Source organism: Carassius gibelio, chromosome A4, assembly GCF_023724105.1.
Source record: "Carassius gibelio isolate Cgi1373 ecotype wild population from Czech Republic chromosome A4, carGib1.2-hapl.c, whole genome shotgun sequence".
NCBI lineage: Eukaryota > Metazoa > Chordata > Actinopteri > Cypriniformes > Cyprinidae > Carassius > Carassius gibelio.
Window position 1 is genome coordinate 4,554,506 of NC_068374.1, and position 22,378 is coordinate 4,576,883.

Sequence of the window (22,378 nt, forward strand, 5' to 3'; positions counted from 1 at the left end):
CTAACATGCTTGCAGTGCCTTTCCCTTTGATGTTTACCAGGAATGGTGGATGGTGTTGGCATGTAGCACCGGTCACATTTATTGCTGTGCACCGTTTCACTGGTGGTGTAACAAAGGCCGCAAGGTACTTCAAGCAGTCATCATACACAACCGATGCCTTGGCACCAACAATGTCCTCTGCCTTCTGTATAGTTGGCACATTTGAATCAGCTGGTGAGGCAGTGGAGCTGTCAGGATCTGTAGATGGTTCAGACTCAAAATCTGCAGTGAGGTCGTGTACAGTCTCTTCCAAACCAATTACTGGCAGCGCATCAACATTTGAAACATTTGGTAAAGCTCCACCCAACCTGTTTCAGTCAAACTGTACAAACATAGAAATGTTACCAAAAACATGTGAACAAACATTTTCATTGCAAGGCAGTGTCTGAAGGATCTACTCTGTTTCGCAAAGTTGTGGAGAGAAGAACTGGCATTTGAGTCCTTGTATCAACATCCTAGCTGACGCATGAAAAATGTCACCTATTCACCTTATTCCACATGCAAACATGGGGGCAGACATGACACTGACCTGTTGTCTTTTTATAAAGTTGTGCCTCCATAATCAAACAGGTTTGTAGAGTAGGTCACCAGAACAACCAGGCTGTTTTCATCAGTAAAACCTGTGTTTCAATGGCTAGTGTGAGGAGTTTTGCCTTCACATTTCATGAAAATAGAATGGATGTGTATGAAGGCAAGTGTCATAACGGAAGTTTATACACATACAAGGAAGTAAAAAAAAAAATGCATGTGTCAGAATAAGGGGAACAGAATACCAGAGTGTAGCTGAGATGGTGAGCCAAGAATTGTGCAGCTATACATTTGTGACCTGATGGTAGTATTAAGTTGCAGTACAAGAGACATTAGGAAACTTACTGAAGAGAAAGTGGAGGGATGTACTCTTCATCAGAGCTGTCCTGCTCCTCATCATCAGTATCTTATGCCTTTACAGGTGGAGGGTTAACTGCCCAGTCAATCCTGATGAGACAAAACAGTCAATAACATAATATACACTAAGATAACATTCTTCAGATACAACATCAACTCAGTTGATCGAAATACGCACGTGCTATTCCTCAAGTCATTTATGACTTGTTCATCCAGATGTTCCTCTGCACCAATGCTCATTTCACCAAGGCTTAGAAACAGCATTATATAAGATAGAATATTAAATTAACACAAAATCAGAAAGAAGTAACACTGAAAAGCTCTTAGAAGAAACTGCAATAACAGTGCAAATTATGAACTACCTGCACTCAAGCCTGGCCAATTCTTCCACACCTGCCGAGCACTTGCTGGCCTTTTCTGAGGTATGCTTGTCTCTGTAACAGGTTGAACACAAAAAAATGAGTGGACCTACATGTAAGAATAAAAAGGTAATGTGACATTACGGTCTGTGGCAGAAATGTGAACTTTTCAATTAGTCATGATAATGACTAATGAATCTAGGTCACAGTAAAACATGCCTGTGAGGAAACATGGGCAAAGTAGGACTTGAGACAAGGCAGGCACACTCACTTATCAGAATCACTTGACCCGATGCTCATTAGAGTGAGATCTGTCAGTACTGGCCGTTTTTTCATGGGAGTGGATGACAGTGGTCCTTCATACCTAAAAAAAAATTAACACAGTTCAACACTACAGTAACAAATGTTATGCCTAATGCCGGAACTAGTCTCAGATCCCAAAATCAGCTAGCCAGTCGATCGCCAATGCATAACTTACTTCACCATCACTTTACATAACATCGTCAAAACTGTTGTAGTTTAGTTAAAAATGATAAAGTATTCTTAGCTGCACATATACAAGTGAAAATAGGGACAACATCTATTTAGAGTGTTACGTATGCTGCCCGGTGTAGCAGTCGATTCTGTTCCCCTCTGAATGTCTGTTCCCCTTTACGCAAACATACTACAATTCTTGCGTAGTTGGCGAGTTACTATACGTACGATCAGAACTAACGTGTGCAAGAAGCGTGACTGAATGTACGGCAAGTCAAATAGTTCAAAATACCGTCCTAAATCTTAAACTTGAAAATACATTTAAGACGAGAGGTTTTTCGACTTGAAATGTAAAAACATAAGACAAAAATAACGGAACAACTGCAAGATGAATAATAAAAAAAGAACATAAACGGGAGTGTGAGAATCATTTTACTATGCGGCAGTGTAACAAGAAATTTGTCCCTTTTTGCTTTCCTTACATCCAGGTGTGTTTGGTCTATTTGCATGCGGGAATGTTGCCAAATCCGCGGAATTTAGGCAACTTTGGGAAAATGTTTGATTAACTCTTTGGTTGGGTTTATTACAGGGACCTGGCAACCCGAGGGGAAACAGACAGTCCGAGGGGAACAGAATCGACTGCTACACCGCCTGATGCTAATTTAGCAGCATATATCAAGTTTGATTTTCATTAGCAAAAACTTGACCGCTCTGAATATAGTGAGTGAGTGCGCGCGCGGCCGGGGCGCTCTCTCTCTCTCTCTCGGGTTCTTTATCATTGAAGACATTTCAAGCTTCTTAGGTAATGTTACATTTTAGCATCATCTTGGTAAAGACGGGCTTTGGTAGAGACGGGCTTTGGTAGATAACAGGTGAAAACCGGATCGGATCTGTGGGTGTTATAGCTAGCTAATTTTCAAACGCAGCTACAGTTAGCCATCGCTAACATTAGCACATTTATCGAACAGCCTTTGATACATTTCTATGTTATAACTTCCCGAAAAAAATACGCAAACATATAAAACAAACTTCTAGCGAAATACTAACAGCATCTTACCAATCAAAAAGAAATGTTGCAAGTTCGGAGTCGAACCTCATTTCTTTCAAGTCCATCAGTTGTCTCTAGCGATGGAAAGCAGTGGCGATGTTTACTCTGGTTCGGCTCCTTTTCTTATCGGATTTGATTTTTGATTCTGATCGCGGTTGTTTCCCTGTAGCGGGTGGTGGTGGTAGGTGTCTCTTGCCAAGGGCTTCAGCCATCCTTCCGCTCTCTTCCCTGAACTGAAATGAAGTAGTGGGCTGTACTTTCCACATGATTGTCATCAGGTTCAAGTACGCCCACAAGCCGTGTGAGTTATTCGTGTATTGCAGGTTGGCTGGTGGTTATGTTGCCCGCATACCGCCTCCCATGGCCGAGACTGGTATTACGACACCTGTCAGGCCGGGGCTAGTAATGCTAATGCTAATTAATGTTTATATCTCTGCAGCACTATAACTTGACATTTTTTTTATGACATCATCGCCCTTATTTCTTCTCATTCTTTTAATGCATGTAGGTCATTTTTTATGATATTTTTACCTCAATTTTTACACATGGCACCTTTAACCCGAAAATAATTAAAAATATCCTCTCCTCGCTCCAGTCAGAATCACACGCTCCGCTCATCCTCTGTTCGGCAGCATGTCTCTGTCAGGTTGAGCCCTGAGTGGTGCGTCGGTGTATGTTAAAAAGAAAACAGATTTTCAAACGATGTAAATTACACATTCGAGTTAATCGCTAAAGTCGATTTATCACCCAGCCCTACTTCCTTTCATATAATTTAATATGAAAAAAAATTGCAGCTGCAATGAAGTGCATGTGTGTAAAATGTTTGCAAGGTTTACGCGGTGCGTGATGCTGAGTGCAACATGCAGCATTTATTCTTAATTGTTTTATCTTCATTACAAACCTTGTTTGGTTTTAATTTGGATAATTGCATGTAAAAACCTAAATGTAAAGTATCATGCTTTATATAATTTGTTACATTTGTATTTTTAATGTAGCCTATGTGTACGTTAAAAATACCATTCTGGCAGTGGCAGTGAGAACGATCCAGAACTAAATGAATATTAATGTTTTGGCATATGATATGTTTATTTAACCAATCAGATGAGAGTAAATGGAGAGTCAGCAGAGCCTCATGTGATTGGCTACCAGAAGGTAGTGGACCCGCCCTCTCGCTTGCAAATCTCAGTCAGTGAGAGAATCATGTCAAAATTGTAAGCGCAGAGAAAAGAAAGACGGAGCTGTACATATCGGTTTATTTCGGGAACTTTTTGCCCCACATGCACAGCATGTCATTTAGACATTTGCAACAGTAAGTTTTTTCACACACACAGACTGGTTTTATGCAGTTGATCTGTTTTGCATTTCTTTAAAGTGTTGTTATCGCTTGCAAATAAATTTTCAGTACTTTTGACCATATTTTTGGGAAAAACAACATGCCAAAAGTGTAAGCGCAGAAAAATGTAAGTCAGATGCATGCAGATCATATTTATTTTGACTTAGCATGAAGCTGCAGTTTCACAATACTTGAATTACACTTATGAGTTACAGTAAAATTCTGCAAATATTTTTTTCTTAAGTTTGTGAAGGTGTAAATCGCATTTCAAGCATATCTTTGGCATTGCAAATTTAATTTACACTTACAGTTTTATTTACACTTCCACAAACTTCCTTCAATATAACATATTAATTAATATAAATAATGTAAGCAATTAAAACCTTTTTAAATTTGAATTTAAATACTAATAAACTAACTTTAAATTCTCAAGGAGTTAAAAAGGGTAAAATGACACAGTGCAATAGTCTAAATGAACTTGTCTTAACAATATAATGACAACTAACAATATAATTTTTTATTTTTTTTAAAGAACAATTCCTGTATAAAATGGGGCAGCAATTTTTAAATCGTCCACAGCTGAGCAACTCAGGAGGTGGATCTGCGCCAGAGCGTGTGAAGTGAATGTGATGCACAAAGTTATGCAAAATGCAATGAGAAAAAATAAATAAAAAACTAGATAGCCTAGATTAGGCCCAGGCTCTGTTCCTCAGTATATAATAATTAGTAACAAATTTAAAAAATAAATTTTTTAACACGCTAAAAAATAAATTACGTTTGTGAGTCATGTATAAGTTGCATTTTAACGGATTAATCACCTACTTTCGTTTGCTGCATGTTGTCTTAAAACACTCCAAAAAATTAATGAAGTTTGTGAAAGAAAAAAAAAAGTCATGTATAAGTTGCATTTTATTACATTTAGAAATAATAACGGCTGGCCTAATAATGTTATAATGTACCAACAGGATATATTTAGTTCCCTTCACTTTACAACAAATCCTTTAAATTTAACAAATATATCAGAACAAAACAATAATTAAAAATATAGAATTCTAATGGATAAATATAATTGCAGTAAATAATAATATAGACTTAGTTATAAACAAAACAAAAAAAAAATAATAATTTAAAGCGAAACATAAGGTAAGGTTGGGCTCTCACATTCTCTCACTCAGGAAAAATCAGTTTCCATATTCGTGATGTTGCCCATTTGAAGCTTAACTATTATTCGTGAGGTAAAATAGGCTTTGTAGTTCACGCGTGTTTCAGTATCGACGTAAAAAAATCATAATGAGCAATATGCCAAAGTGGACCGCTGTTTGAGCCGAATGTCATGGTGAACTGCTGTTGTTTGCAATGAATATGTGCGTGAGGCTCCAGTACGATTAAACAGCTGAAACAGAAAATACTAAATTTTCGTCACACATAAGGCATAATTCAAAAATGCAAAGTGTTAGCAGTTTACCGGTACACACGGCGGTAGAAGGGGCGTTTTGGATGTCTACCTACTGTAACTGCTTTAGGTTGAAAAACAACATTTAACGGGAAACTATTTACTAGGGACGGACAGTTAACCAACTGTTTACTAGGGACGGACTGAGAGTAACCAGGCATCTACGATGAGATGTGCATGTGTTATGGGGTAATGTGGACTGAGCAACATGAATGGCACAAAGGTCCTAGTTTGTCCTTCAATGTATCTTTTTACATGCTGTAAAAGAAGTGAGTCTGCGTGTAATTTCTTTGCACACAGACTCAAGCTGTGCATAAACTAGATCATTTTCTGCAGAGAATTAAAGCAATACAAAGACAAAACTCCATTTGGTTTTTCATTTTCAGTCTCTAAAAAGTGTAATTGAGTTAGAATTTCCACAACACTGTTTTAAATAATATTTATATAGTAGTTTATATATATATATATATATATATATATATATATATATAATTTATTTTTGTATTTATATATTTTTAATGATTCCATAGGCTCTCTCTCGTGCACCTGCACGGTTTAAAACACTAAGTGGTTACGCTATGACAAGAGCAAAGAGTCTCTCTCTTACTCCACCCATGATAATATCGTCGTTCTCACGTGCTGACAATATGATGATTTGACAAATGACCAGATCGCTGATTCATGGCACTTATTTGGGGTACACTAGGCACAGGAAATTCGATGTATTTTTTGTACGCTTATTTTTTATTTTTGAGTACAACAAGTTTTTCTGACATGTTATCGGAAGCAGCTATTTGGATTTGTTAAACAATTATGCAAGTAATCCTCATAGCGTCAGCCCTTTTAGACAACCAAAATGTTCTTAGTATTGAACTCCCGGTTAAGCAATCTTGGCCTTTCCATCCGACTACCAGAGAAGCCTGTTCATGCCGTGAATATTGAGCTCCTATCTAATTGCGACAAGAGCTTCCCGGCTACACAACCCTACCTTTCTGTCTTACATCAGTGAGGCTACTCGTTCGATGCAGTGAGTATTGAGCTCCCGTCGGATTTTGATGAAAGCCTCCTGGCTAGACAACTACTTTTTCTTTTCTTTTTACCCGAACTTTTCTTTTCTCTTCTTTTACTAGCCATCCTAGTCCATCTTCGACTACCTCATCCTTAGAAATTCTCAGACGCAATTCCCCCACAAACCTCTATTTTTATACGACTCAAAGAAACAAAACAAAAAAACAACTCTAACTCTTCTCTGTCTGGCCAAATATTGCCCATTCAACTTTACCTTTCCATCTTATATTTGGAGAGGCTTTCCCGCTTGATGTTGTGAGTATTTACCGCCCATCAGATGTTGGCAAGAGCCTCCCGTTTAGACATTACTTTTTCCTTTCTACGGTTGGCGAGGTTTACACATTCAACGCTGTGAGTATTGAGGTCCCGTTGGATGTCAGCGAGAGTCTCCAGGCTAGACAACTTACTTTTTTCATCCTATGATCAAAAAAAGGCTTACCTTTCCGATGCTGTCAGTATTGAGCTCCCATCGGACAACGACGAGAGCCTCCCGGCTAGACAACTTTACCTTTTCCTTTCTATGGTTGGCGATGCTTACACATTCGATGCTCCCATTGGATGCCAGAGAATCTCCCAGCCACATAAACTTTACTTTATCCATGCTACGGTTGGAGAGGCTTAACAGTTTGATGCTCTGAGTATTGAGTCTCACAGCCTCCTAACTTTTCATTCCTGTTTGACGGGTGACAAGGCTCAGCCATACAACGACAAGAGTCTCGACCTCCCACCAAATGCTGTCCAAATCTTTTCTCCCCGCACTGGTGAGGCTTACCCTTTCGATGTCCAGATCTCCCATCGGATGTGGCGAGAGCCTAAGCAGTCAGGTTTTCCTTTTCCCGCTCCCCGGCCGGCGAGGCTTACCCGTCTGATGCAGTGAGTATTGAGCCGAGAGCACTGGGAGCTCAATACTGTTTATCTGCTCAACTGAGAGGACCTACACGTCCGTCGTCCTGAGTATTGATCTCCAGTCAGAGGCTTCATGGGTCCTCTTGGTCAGTTATCTGCCCTGGTTGCCCACTGATTACAAAAATGCATTATAATACTTCAGCTAATTATATGCAAGTGTGAACTCGTGAATATTAGAAAAAAAGAAATAATTTTGTCAACATTAAATCATGTAAACCTTTTCTAGTTGACCCCCTTAACAAAATCATAAATATGTAAACGAGCATAAAAGTGACCCTTTAACAAAAACAACTATACAATCACAGGCTAGAAGTTCATTTCATTTTCACAATTATTTTATGTGTAACATTCATGTGAATTAAATGTTAATTGAATTTAAGTGAATAATTGTGTACATTTGTGAGATATTTGTAAAGTAAGACACAAAGACACTGTTTACTGGACAAGAAGACTTTATTGAAGAGAGTTTTCTCAGAAGAGACTGTGACTAAAGGAAGTGAGCTGAGAAACCACTGAGTGTCTGGTTCTGGTTGTGTGATGAAGAAACTACAGACGTGGTCTGACAAAAACCTGCTGTTGGTGGTTCACTTCACATTTCATGAGAAAACTCTCTTTTACAGCAGATCCCCTTTTCATCCTCTTCATGTGATTGTCAACATAAAGATAGATAAAACACTTAAATTGTGTAATGTATAAAACTTGCCCTATTCTTCTACTGGAACAAATTGATGTGAAGTCTGTTTCCATCTGAACTGCTGTGGTGATGGAGGAGATGTTACCCATGATTCAGTGACAGGCCTCAAGAGATTCAGAGCTTTAAATGTGAAGTAAAACTGCAGTTAAGAGTCACCAGATCTACAGTAATCTGAGCATCTGAAGCTCCAACAGCTTCAGCAAATGAAACACATCTGACTGCTGAAATAACAGAAATAAACCAAACTCAGTCATTTATATTTGTAAAGACACAAATTATTAAGTACATGTCTCATTAACTCACACATGACACCAGAGTAATTCTCTTAATGTTCATTTCTGGAGGTACACTAATATTCTCCACTGTAATAATGCTGCATGTCTGAGACACTGAATCACACTCCTTTATTTCATCACATAGATTCAGCACTGCATACGCCTGCTGTGGAGGATGTACTGGAAAAATATTGTTTATCAATTAACAAAAGTTATTCAGATATATGACTGAAAACATACTCTGTGTATGTGACACTGAGACAGACGTCGAGAGACGAGACTGTGTCCCTCTTCTGATTGACTGCAGTAGAGTTCAGCATTGACTAGAGATAAACCTCTGTTCATTCTCAATATGAACTTCTGTAGACATGCAAAAGAAATCAAGTCTAACTGTTTAGGGATAAGGGAAGCTGGGAAAGCTGTTTGTGGAGTTGTTTAATCATCCTCTGCTGAGGTATTATCAGATTTAATATATAGTTGATCTCATCGAAGGATGTAAGGCTGGATTTATAGAATTCTATAAACAACAAGAATTTTGCAGAGTATGAAGCGACAGTCTGTCTTAACACTTCTTCAGCACACTTCCTCTCATCAGTTACTGAATACATGACACTCTTCACACATCATGTTTGACCATAGCTAAATTTACAGCATCTAGATACAGTCATTTTAGATACAGTCATTTTAGTGCAGGGGGAAGAGTGAACGTAGATTAATACCAATGTTGAGCTATATTCCTAATATTAATGTGGGTAAATGTGTCATTTTGTAACGTAAAATGTGTATATGTGCATATGTTAATATCTATATAATGATATTTTGTAGTGTATATGGGTTAAAATGTAACAAACTTTTCTTTTAATAGTGATAGAAACACCACACGTCAACTTTTTGATTGATGACTTCCTGTTTGACATCTTAATATAACTCCAACTGGATTCGTCTGAAAAGAGGAAGTCATATACGCCTAGCTTGAGGGTGAGAAAATCAACTTCTGTTGAAAAACTCAGATCTTATCTGCAAGTCAGCGGTCATTTTCTAAAAATATATATCTATTTGAGTCTCTTTTGCTCTATCGTACCCCCGTGCAATGCGATGCAAGGCGGAGCACAAGTGTGTTCGCTAGTTTTAGTTCGGCACCGTTTGCATTTTCCCGTCCAGCACAACATCGTTTAATTAGCAAATTCATTTGTGCCCATTTGTGCGCCCATGGGCATGCTGGTCTAAAAAAAGAGGTGTATTCAGCCACATTGCTGGTGCATTGCTATTTTAAGGAGCTGTAAATTTAAAGAGCGCTTTGGTAGAAGATGCTGTAGACTAAGACTGTATGTTTTATTAATTAACTACATAAAGACACTGAATATGTCTGTTGAATAATCAATTTTTCTCTTAGTAAAGTAATAAAATATTTGCAGAAACAAATGGAATCTGTTCAAAATAGAGTAAGACAATAAAAATAATAATAATAATAATGTTTTTCTCTTGAATATTAAATGTCCCTGTTTAGTGAAAGAGATTATTATGCAGCAATAAAATATCCAGTATTTCTTAATGCATGTTTTTGTCCTTTGATAACTGTAAACATGATCGAAACATGTTTTAATGAGAAAAGTTCAAATAAGTGATGAAATGAAAAAAATCTGTATCAGGCAAAAAATTGGTATTGGTGTTTCTCAACTTTTGTAAGCTGGGTCCCCCCAAAGCTGGTTCATTGAGCATGAATCCAAACAAAGATCACAACATAGCGCATCTCACAGAAACACTCAATCGTGTATTAAATGATTCAGTGTTTTGATCAAATAGTTTGAGTCAAAGATTCAATGACCCATTCACAAACATCTGTCTCATTCTTGATGAATTGGCCGTTTGAACGAATCGTTTGAATGAACGACTCAATGACTCGCTTAATAAAACCTTTTATCACCTGCATTTGTGCTCACTATCGACAAAACATTAAAAATTGTATTCAGGATTCATGTATATACAAAACAACTTTTTATGACAGTAGTTTAGAGATTAAAAAGTTAATTTTTTACAGGGTTTTTTTCTTCCCGTCCTGTAGCCTACTCGTGACCCCCCCCCCCCCCACCGGTTGAGAACCACTGCCCTAGTGCATGGGTGGCCAGCTTCGGTCCTGGAGACCCACAGTTCTGCAGAGTTCTGTTCCATCCCTTATCAAACACACCTGAAGAAGTTAATCAAGGTCTAAGGGTTACTACAAAAGCTACATGCAGGTGACCTTTTTTTTATCAAGACTGGAGCACAACTGAGCAGAACTGATATTGACCACCCCTGCCCTTGTACAAAGCTGTCTTTTTAGTATATGCTTATATGCTCAAAAGTTAATGTTAGTGTATTAGACTTTCTCATGCGCTTATCTTTTTGATATACACACCATTGTGTCTAATTTTGAATGCTTTTAATGTTTTTAAATGTGATGCCTACTTAAAATCCATAAAAACTTCTTTGCTCATACTCCCACTGACAGGCTGCAGAATAATGGATATTTTTATACAGAAGAAGCTGAAAGAATGTATCTTGGAAGTCCTGATACCAAGCTTTAAAGATAAACTTTATTCATGTAAAATTAAAATGCACCTCTCTGTATGTTCATTATAACCTAGTGTGTAACCTAGTGTGTTCTGAGTAAGACAGTTTTCTTACCTTCTTCTATTCTCGTCTTTTTTCTTCTCTTTCTCTTTACAGATGAACAAACTGATGAAGAAACCCTCCTGCTGCTTGATGAAAAATCACTAGAAGCTATGATACCAAAAATAGGCCTGCGATTGAAATTTAAAAAGCACCTGAGAGAGCTGCTTGTGATTGAAGAAATGCACATTTAAGATGGATATATCTGCTTTAAGTGCAAAAAGACTGTTGGGGCCAATGTTCGTTTTTTTTGTTTTCGCATCTAAGAAGAATGCATAATGTATATAGTTCATCAAGTTATTTTGAGTGTGGTCAAGCCAGGTGTCAAAGGACATTTAATTACAGCAGATCATTTAAGAGGCATCTGCTTCAGCGCCGTGTAGAGTCTGAGGCAGAAGTATCCAGCCAGACAACACACTTGCCTCAGACAATGACATTGAGGTCTGACAGTAGACTGACGGCTTCTCAGAGTGAGCCTTTTGAGGAGGAAGATAATGCTGCTGAAGATAACGCTGCTGAAGATAACGCTGCTGAAGATCATGCTGATGATGATAATGCTGCTGAAGATAACGCTGATGATGATAACGCTGCTGAAGATAACGCTGCTGAAGATAACGCTGATGTTGATAACGCTGATGATGATAACGCTGATGATAATGCTGCTGATGATAACGCTGCTGAAGATAACGCTGATGATGATAACGCTGATGATGATAACGCTGCTGAAGATAACGCTGCTGAAGATAACGCTGATGATGATAACGCTGCTGAAGATAACGCTGCTGAAGATAACGCTGCTGAAGATAACGCTGCTGAAGATAATGCTGATGATAATGCTGCTGATGATAACGCTGTTGAAGATAACGCTGCTGAAGATAACGCTGCTGATAATGCTGCTGATGATAATGCTGCTGAAGATAATGCTGCTGATGACGACGCTGCTGAAGATGACGCTGCTGAAGATGACGCTACTGAAGATAATGCTGCTGATGATAATGCTGCTGATGATAATGCTGCTGATGATAATGCTGCTGATGATAATGCTGTTGAAGATAATGCTGCTGATGATAATGCTGATGATAACGCTGCTGAAGATAACGCTGCTGAAGATAATGCTGCTGAAGATAACGCTGCTGAAGATAATGCTGCTGATGATAATGCTGCTGATGATAATGATGCTGATGAAAATGCTGTTGAAGATAATGCTGCTGATGATAATGCTGCTGAAGATAATGCTGCTCAAGATAATGCTACTGAAGATAATGCTGAAGATAACGCTGCTGAAGATAATTCTGCTGATGATAATGCTGAAGATAATGCTGCTGAAGATAATTCTGCTGATGATAATCCTGTTGATGATAATGCTGTTGAAGATAATGCTGCTGATGATAACGCTGCTGAAGATAACGCTGCTGAAGATAATGCTGCTGATGACATGGAACGGGATGAGTTAGAGCAGAACACTTTCACAGATCGAGTGGACTTGTTTTTATCAAAATTGAGGGCAAAATCATCTATGACCCTGTCTACTGTCCACTTTGTAGTTCAGCAAACATCTAGTTTGGTCTTTGATATTTTTGGTGCTTTACAAAGACAGACATTGTCATTCTTACAAAGGATTGGCCAAAGTGAGACTCCTGAAGGTCAACAGCTGAATCTGCAATTCACAAATGTAGCCAAAGCTTTTCAGTGCTTGGATACTGAACACAAGCAGATGAAATACTTTGTTCAAGCTGGGTACCTAGTTGAGCCAGTGGAGGAGTCTCATACACCCAGCAGGCGCTGGGACCACGGTTCAACTTAAATCTGACAAAGCATCTGTAATATGGTTTACTATAAATAGCTTGTAAAACAAACAGTGTTCAGCTAATATGTTTCTGCTGATGAATACACATTCTTGATTCCCAGACATTACAACAATAGCGATGAGAAATGAGAAAAAGAACAAAAACCCTGTACAAACCATGCACTCTTGTTCAATGTGAATGACTCATGCTGGGATATGAGCAGACATTTATTTCGTCATCACCCCAGTGTTGACAGCACGCGTGCACAGATGAGATCTTAACAGCACACGTTGATATCTGTTTAAACTAAACTCATTTAAGCTTTGTCAGTTTAAACATTTAAGAGCCAGAAGACGCGAGCTCGCGCGCACAGTAAGAAGATTTGTGCATGCGCGCAAACCCGCGCCTCAGAACACGCGCAAATATAAGCTCTCTCTGAAGTATTGTGTTTAAATGGACAAATTCACACAAAAATTATGTCAAAATGCCAGTTTTGGTAAGTATCCTACAGCAGACATAGCCGGCTTAACGTAGGCCTGTTGGATCAGTGCATTCTCTTAAAGTAACAGTCTTTATATTAATCGAACAGCAACAACAAAGAAATCACTCACTGCTCTTGATTAAAAAGCAAGTAAAATTTATACAGTCCAATATGTAATGCTGTTTTACATTTGATAACTTCATTCAATTTCTGTACCTAAAAACATATGCTAGACCTGCCTAAAAATAAAAATAAAATAAAAAAACTGAAATTCACTGTTTATTGTTTGTATCTTTACTCTGTTGTATTTATTTGTGCTGTTGCTTGTAGTTTAATAGAATATTCTTTTTCTTTTTTTTATTAGAAAGTATAGTTTTCCATAAACATAACACATACCAAACTGTACTGAAAACCGTGACTCTAAAACCGTGAAACAAACCGAACCGTGAAAAAGTTGAACTGTGCCACCCCTACTATAGAATATTCCACTTCTATAGTCTGTGTCCTGCTGTATTACACTGCAATAAACCAGCTATCAGAGCCTCTGATCCAACCTGTCAAGTTGCCTTAATTTCCACTTAAATGCTTCTAAGACTAAAGGCGAGCACTTCCCGACCTCCCGATCATTTTTAAACATGTCTAAAAAGTTTGTGAGCTATCGGTTTGAATTCGTGACGTGCGGTTGAACGAGTCGATTTGTTGATTTATCTGAAGTTGACCAATCACGAACTAGGAAAACCACAGAAGAAGAAAGACGAAGATGGCAGCGCCACGGCGAATGTGGACTATTGACCAAGGAGGATAAACTCGCTGAAGTCTAACAGGAACAACGAGCACTGTATGAGGTTTCTAGCAACGTGCTCCAATGCCTTTTTAGTTTTCTCTCTCTCTCTCTCTCTCTCTCTCTCTCTCTCACACGCACATGTAGTTTACAGGGACTCTCCATAGGCGTAACGGTATTCTATAATGTATATCCTCATACACTATACCTCTATCCATCACGGAAAATGCATCGTATAGTATTTTTTAAAGCCATTTTGTTTACGAGGGCACAGGATTGTCCTCACAAACCATGTTTACGTTGTAATACCTATTTCAGATATTTATAAACAATATACAAGAACACACACACAGGGTGACCAAACGTCCCTGTTTCCTATTGCTGAAAAATAACCTGTACGTGTAAGGAAACAGTCACGACTTGTATCAATATTTTATATGCAGTTATGAGCAGGGACGGTTCTAGAGTGAGTTGAGATCCGGGGCATAGCCCAGAAAAAACCATCAAATATAAAAATTGGAATACAGAAATATGAAAAAAAATAAAAAATGCATGGTACTTTGCCACTAGATGGCGGCATGCCACTGCCTTAATGAGTGAGTCGGTCAGTCATTTAATCAATGGAATCGTTTGAAACGGATGATTCATTCAGAAATAAAGTAAGCAACTGCTTTTTATGAATGGGTCAGTGAATCATTTACTCAAGCAAATTTATTCAGTTAACACCGCTGTGTGTTGCTACAGAGCACAACAACATGCTTTGTTTGGAACCATTTCCTTTGCGAAATATGTCTTTTTATTATTATCTTGTTTATTGCATTGTTGCCCTGACACAAAAAGTCTGCCACAGAACGTGCAAACCAAACATTATAACCGCTTTCTCTCTCTACGTGTGTGTGTGTGTGTGTGTGTGTGTCCTAGAGACTGTGCTGCGCAACCGTTAACTGTTAGCTGTTCAAAATGTAACGTTAAATCAGACACAACTTAAAACCGAAAAAGAAATATAATACTATGATTAAAATTTACAGATACCTGAAGCTGTTTTATCTTGGCGTTCAAGTGTTGGCTGGGCTGTTTTTTTTTTTTTTTGAAGAAGAAGAATTCTGAAATATCCATTTTAATTTTCAAATAAATTGATCTAGTAAAATACAACACGCCAACAAACCGCCTGGCTCCAAAAGATCTAATTTCATTGGCTGGATCATACAGACGCTCATCGATGGTTGGCCAGTTTACATGTCAGTCAGAAGCACTAGACTCAGTGGGCGGTTTTCGTCATGTGTGAATGACACCACGTAAATTGACAGATATTATAGACATGAGAGTCGAGAGATATTTATTTATTTAATTATATTCTAATTTAAATTACTTTATTGGGCATGAAAACTCATTGATGTCATGGTGGTAATAAAAACATTCGGGGCTCCAGCTCCCTTAGCCCACCCCTAACGCCGCCCCTGGTTATGAGAGAGGGAGAGCTGTTATATTAGGCGCGTTCGACTTGAAGCAGCGCTGCACAGAGTGATCACATGTATGACATCAAACTACGGCGAGAGCGATTCGAATGCATTGGATATGTGTGCTCTCTTATCGCTCTCGCAGTACTTTAATGTCATACAGTGATCTTTCTGTGCAGCGGTGCTTCAAATCGAACGCGTCTATGAACTTCGTGAGATTGTTTCTGGAATTCGCAGGTTATAAAATCGTGTTGTATATCATCTCGTCCGTACAATTTTCAGATAAACTCATTCATGCCGTGTGTGTGGACAAATGATCTTCAGACCATCCGAATTCACACCGTGTACGCCCGCCTTAAAATACAAAATGCAGAGTCAGGCTCAGTGCTAATCTCTGCCCTCTCGTTGGTGGTGGTGGCAGGGCTGGCTTAAAGGAGAGTCTCTGCAAAAGGTGTACACACAGAATATACGATGATAATAATATACTACAACAATGATAATAATATGCTGGTAAAGAAAACTCTCATAAAAATGTGAAAGGTAGGAGTGATGCAAAGTAAACCAATATCTCTCATAAAACTTGAATTATGTTATTTGATGTCTTTAATTTTAACATTGTCCCGAATCTTTCATAATTTGGATTATTTAAAGATGTTATAATGCACAGTAAATGTGGAATCATCTTCAACTATCATGCTGTAGATCGCGTTCATGTTATTAACACATATCTTCTCCCCTGAACGTAATTTGAGCCCCTCCGTCAGCAGCATCTTGACCTCCTTGTTGGGGTACTCAAGAAAAAGTATATGCCTCCAGCCCACTGCATTCAGCTTCTCGATCTGAAAGAAAACAACATAATCTAAAAACAATAATAAGGGCTTTATGTCTACGTTAAACTGTGCCAGTGTTATGTCTAACAGACACCAGCTCCACAACAGTATGTTTCAGCTGCAACTCAGATGCAAACTTTAACTTATGGAAGAGCTGGTGTATACTGTACATAAGCTGATGTATATAACAGATGATACATTGGGGATGTGGGAAAGGTTTGAGTATATGTGGGAGGGTTTGATGTGCTTGTCTACTTAATGTGCATGATACATGCATGAACATGAGTAGCATAGTAGGGGAATTACTCTCGTCTGGATTAGACTGTTCTACAGAGCATGATTGAATTGAAACTATAATCCTCCAAGATCAACTTCATGTAAAGAGCCCTACAAAGAGATTGGTTACAAGTTTTTGGTCTATCACATTCACTGACTCATACACATCATATTCTGTGCAATGAGAGGATCTCACTCAGTAACATGGTCGGATGGTAGCAGCATTTCTTGGTTAAGGGCCCAGTCAGTGCTTCCCCAAAGCTGAATACGCCTGCTCAAACTGGAGCCGCTCCCATCACACCAAACTGATTGACACAGCCCTCAATGACACCTGCCGCAATATCACAGGATGCCTAAAGACAACGCCAGTCCCGTGCCTCTACTCCCTAGCTGGCATTGCTACCACCAGACAGAAGACACATGCAGCTGTGGAGCAGTACAGACAATGACACACCTACTGGAGTGATAACGCTCCCCCCAGGACCTGGCTGAACCGACCCCATCAGCTGTGACCTGCACCAGATAGTGACAGAACGACATCTGAGATTGCAACAGACTCTAGAAGAAGAAGACGCAGCTGAACGCTATGTACTTAGTAATGACGCTTGTTGCATGAATCACTCAGTAGGGAAGAGTAAACTGTAGGTGATCCTGGCTGTTTCTGGCCTGTTTCTTTAAACTTTTCCAATGATACTAGTTTAAAGTTAAGATGCCGAAATTGATAAATCAGTCGCATCCATTAAAAGTTCAATACAATGTGCAGTTGAAAATATGTGCTAACCTGACGTGCTAATCAACTTCTTCAGGTACTATGCGAGTACATCTATAGCAGAAGTGTAAAGTTTCAGAATAGTCATGTATATTGTAACTCTCTCACTAAACCCAGATCCCCACCGCAAAATCATCAACACCCCCTGGACCAAGGTAATTTTGAAGCCACATTAGTACTATGGTAATGTAGCACAAGTTACTTACCAAAATCACGGCATCATCCATTAAATGAGATGTTATTTGATTTTTCTTTTTCTTAGCCACCCAAGACTCCTTCTCCATCTTGAATCTTGCCTTCGATCTTGCAGCTGTGCTGTCTTGCACATGGGGCAGACCTTACATCCATAAATATTTTTTCTTAACTGTCAAGAGTTTTGAAGGTTTCCATAAAACACATTTTGTCTTCCCACTTCAATTATCTTACAACTATCATGTAATAGACAAAATTACAGCTATGTCATGACTGATATGTGTGACCAATCCAGGGTATCTAGTATAACACTATGTGACCTGCTGTCCCTGCACCAAATATGCTAATCATATATCATTATAATGAAACAAAATACAAGACTATCAAAATAAAATACCTAAACTTGTGCTTTGTAGAAAATAAAAATCTTAAGAATACTTACTGTACGAAATGTTTCAATACTGAAAGAAAGAGAGTGTGAGTGAGTGAATGTGTGTGAGAGTGTGGGTGAGAAAGAGAGAGAAACAAGAAAGACACAGTGAGAAACAGAGAAATAGAATAATGTAACAGATTGACTCTTAAAAGTGCCTTTGTTTTTATTTATTTTTATTTTTTGTAAAGCTGTCTTGTATCTGTAACAGACAGAAAACATTAGAATGACCATTAGAACAAACATTTCTAAAATCATTAGGACATATTAGATATTGTAAAAATTAGTTACATCCTAATCAAAACATTGCAGAGAATAGAATATAAGATATCACATCCACTTGACGACATGAATATAATTTTCTTGTGAACCGACAAATTGCTTCATAAACAGTCTTGTTCTTTACTACATCAGAGTGAGTGAAGCACATGGGTGAACTTCCCAAAGGAGGAAGGGCAGTAAAACTGAGTGGCAATACTGTGGTCGTCTGGCCACATCAACATGTCTAAGTCTGGTGCAATCTGTCACGATCAGTAGCTGGAGTGCCCATGAACTTCAGTAGAGGTATAACTTCACAATATTGTATTTATCTTGTTTATCATGGGTCACATAATATGCTGCCAGATCTTAGCCGGATCTGGGCCACACTCCTCCCATCAGCACTCGGCCCTTATGTTGTTGGCCAAGTCTGTTTGCTATGTGGGAAGCTACCAGTACCAGTTTTCGGCCTACAGTAACATAAAGAGGAACGTGATGGACTGCATTTCGACACACATATTTCAACATGAATTATGGCATATGTAAACAAAAATTGGCAACTGTTTTCATAACCTAAACCTGCTAAATTAGCTAGAACTGCACAAACAGAGCTAGCTCTAGCTAACAAGAGACAATGAAGACAGAGTTTACATGGTTCAAAATGACTTAGGACTCTTGGGGGGTCCCCTAAAATTTAATTCTTAAATTGATTCAAAATTGTTTGGGCTAGGCCCAGTATTGTAGTGGTGTCTGGAGAAGTGGTTATCTAACAGGTAACAAAGTTACAGCACCTTATTTAAATCTAATCCCTGACATGACAAAGTGAATAACAGGCCATTCTGTCCTTAAGTAAGTTAACTCTAAATCCACCATTATGGCAGCACTATGCACCTTCAAATACAAATGACATTTCTCATCCCTTATGTTAAATAAAATGGAATTTCTAAAACGACTGGCCGCTGGATTAAATAATAATAATGATGTCTGAAAAGACTGTACCTTCAAAGTAGTCCATAACTTGAACTAAAATCTATAGGGACACATAAAAAAAAAAGATATTCTAATATGACTACACCTAGCAAGAAACGATGACAAACGTACTCTTCTTATCATTAAACTGGGTATCTAGTTAAAGCAACTTGAACTTGAACTCCTAATATTTTACTATAAGCAATTATGGAGATATAAACATAAACGAAGCACTTACAGGATTTTCATTCAGGATTGCACCTCTTTGTGAGGTTTCGTTTTGCTGCGTTCAGCTACAGTGCGTGTACAGTACGGGAGCACCACAACAACAATCTGCGATGCTGTACAGGAACTCACTCGGCTAACAGCTGCCCTGATTGCTGCCTAACGCTAGGAAATAAATCAATTATTGTTATAAATATAAAACGTCACTAAAGACCTATAATTTCCCCAATATTTAAAATGTTAAAATATATTTGTCGGGGACCCCCCAAAATTATTTCTTATGGGGGGTCCCTAATGACTTATGGGAGACCCCCCAGACCACCCTCATTTCAAACCCTGCTTACAACACCATAACTAATTTTCACGACACAACCGACACTGATATAAAAAAAAAGATAGGTAGGTTTTAGGGCTGTAGCTATCGAATATTTTAGTAATCGAGTATTCTACAAAAAATTCCATCGATTAATCGAGTAATCGGATAAAATTTGTTTTTGCTTAATTAAGATGCAATATTAATTATGCAAGAGAAAATAAGACTCCTGGGTCTCTTAAAAGCGCAATATGTAATTTTTCTGCTTTAAAAATAGCAGGAATCACTATATCTATGTTATGTATATTTTTTAGTTGTGTACTTACATTATCCCGACAGTTTCCACAAACTTTCAAGTCCGAAGAAAATTATAGTTTAATTAGAAGACATGGCACGTTTCTTTATTTCCATTTTGTCGCCCGTCTATGGCGTCATATAAACTTTGACCCCTCTAGTTTATCTAACTTCCTGCGGAACCGCCAAATACAAAGGTGAACAGAAGCAAAGACGAGACGAAGAAGAAAAAGTAGTAGCTAGCCTTGCTCGAGACTATTATATTTTATATTTATATTGTTTATATTCATATTTAAACCTCAATCAATAACTTAGTTATGGATCATAATTTTGCTTTGCCTGCATGTTCTGTGAAGCGCAAACGTACGGGTGAAATAAATGACCCGAGAAGTTTTTGGGACAAGAGAAGCAACAAGACACGGGTAAATATTGCAGTTGCATTTCCAAGATAGAGAGAGCTTCGTGACAAGCTGAAACTACAGAGAGATGCCGAACTCGCTTACATTCTGATAAACAGGTATGCATCCATTCAGCTAACTGTATCTATCCGTATATTTTGTGAAACGATGATGTCTTGTGTAAAACGCAGACGGACTATGTAGACAGACTATGCTCTCATGTATAGTATAATGTAAATCTACATTTGTTCTATATCTAGCTGGATAAAGTAGCTTCAAATGTAGTTCACTATCTTGTTCGATATCATAGTATAAACGTAATTATAATTATTAACGAAAGGCGACCGAGTTTTTTAACATATATTACTACTAGCTAGATGGAATATTGATTTGATAGGGGTCTCATAATTCATATATCTCTCTGTTCGAAAAGACAAAATACTAAGTTAGAATGAGTGAGGAATGTGGGGAGCGACAGAGCGCGTGTTCAATGAACAACAACTCCCATGAGCCTACGCTCTTTCCCGACGTCATCAAAGTACATCTTATGTTATTATTTTGATTGAGTGGCCCCTGGTGGCCAAAAATCCCATACTGTACGTTTAAAATGAACAACTAAGTTTCCTTATGTAGAAAAAAAAATTTTTTTTTTGTAAGTGCATAAAATGCAATGCATACATCAAAAATAAACATTTAATTATTACCCATTGTTTCTCTGTCTGTACTTGTACTGTGAACAATGACAATAAAGTTGACAGATGAATTAAGTGCATTTAAGTGCCATTCAGTTGGGGTTTTAAGGCATTTTCTGAGATGCACATTAAACAATAAACACATAAAAAAATTAAATAAAATATGGAAGAAATGTTGTGATTAAACCTTAAAAAAATAATGTTAGATTTTTTTTTTTAGTAGTAGGCTATGTACATTCTGCTGAACAATAGTCTTTCAAATTTGGCAAATTCCGTGCCATTCTGCATTAAACTGTAAATTCAGTTTTTATTACTGGATTCCACGATTCCCTCCGCGTTTTCTGCATCAGGCACGATCAAGCCCCGGAAGTGACAGTGGAAACGCGACTGGCCCTGGCACGCACTAGCACGCCCAGTTTAAGCTCGCCAGTGGAAACGCGGCTAATGAGTTCCTTGGAATGGAAGGCAGCATGTGACCTGCCAGTGGCAGGCTGGAAGAGACAATCAGCCGCCAGTTGGGATCACGGCCATTTGTGTGCTTTTTTCATGATAAGCCTGTGTAAAATGCTTACAAATGAAAAGACAAGACCCATGAGAATATATAAATGATCATAAAACAATATATTTCCTTGTAGAGAGAGTGTAGGAGAACGCGTTAAACTCGGAGTGCTCTCGCCGCAGCTGTCTGACTGAGTGGCCAGTGGAAGCAACAATCAGCCACCAGTTGGGATCACGGCCATTTGGGCACTTTATTCTTGATAAGCCTGTGTAAAAAGCTTACAAATTAAAAGACAAGACCCATGACAGTATATTAAATTATCACAAAACAATATATTTCCTTGTAGAGAGAGTGGAAGAGCACTTTATTTGGTATAAACCCACCCCAAAATATTGATCGTGTTTCACAATAAGAGTTTAAGCACAAAACACCAAATCTGCCAATAATTTATGGCTGTTAAACTGTCAGTACTTGTTTTACATGAATGTATTTTTCAACAATACACTGAGCAGTGTGTAATGTTTTACCAGATTTATTTCTACAC

The 22,378-nt window shown here is 38.2% G+C and overlaps 1 long non-coding RNA gene across 1 annotated transcript; it reads right to left on the minus strand.

Annotated features, from left to right (window-relative positions):
* Positions 1 to 910: 910 nt before the first annotated feature.
* Positions 911 to 1,929, minus strand: LOC127968774 (uncharacterized). The gene is made up of 3 exons (XR_008156127.1): positions 1,555 to 1,929; positions 1,287 to 1,358; positions 911 to 1,014 (listed from the first exon to the last, which is right to left on the minus strand). It is a non-coding gene; the product is annotated as an uncharacterized LOC127968774 (long non-coding RNA).
* Between the last annotated feature and the right edge of the window lie 20,449 nt (positions 1,930 to 22,378).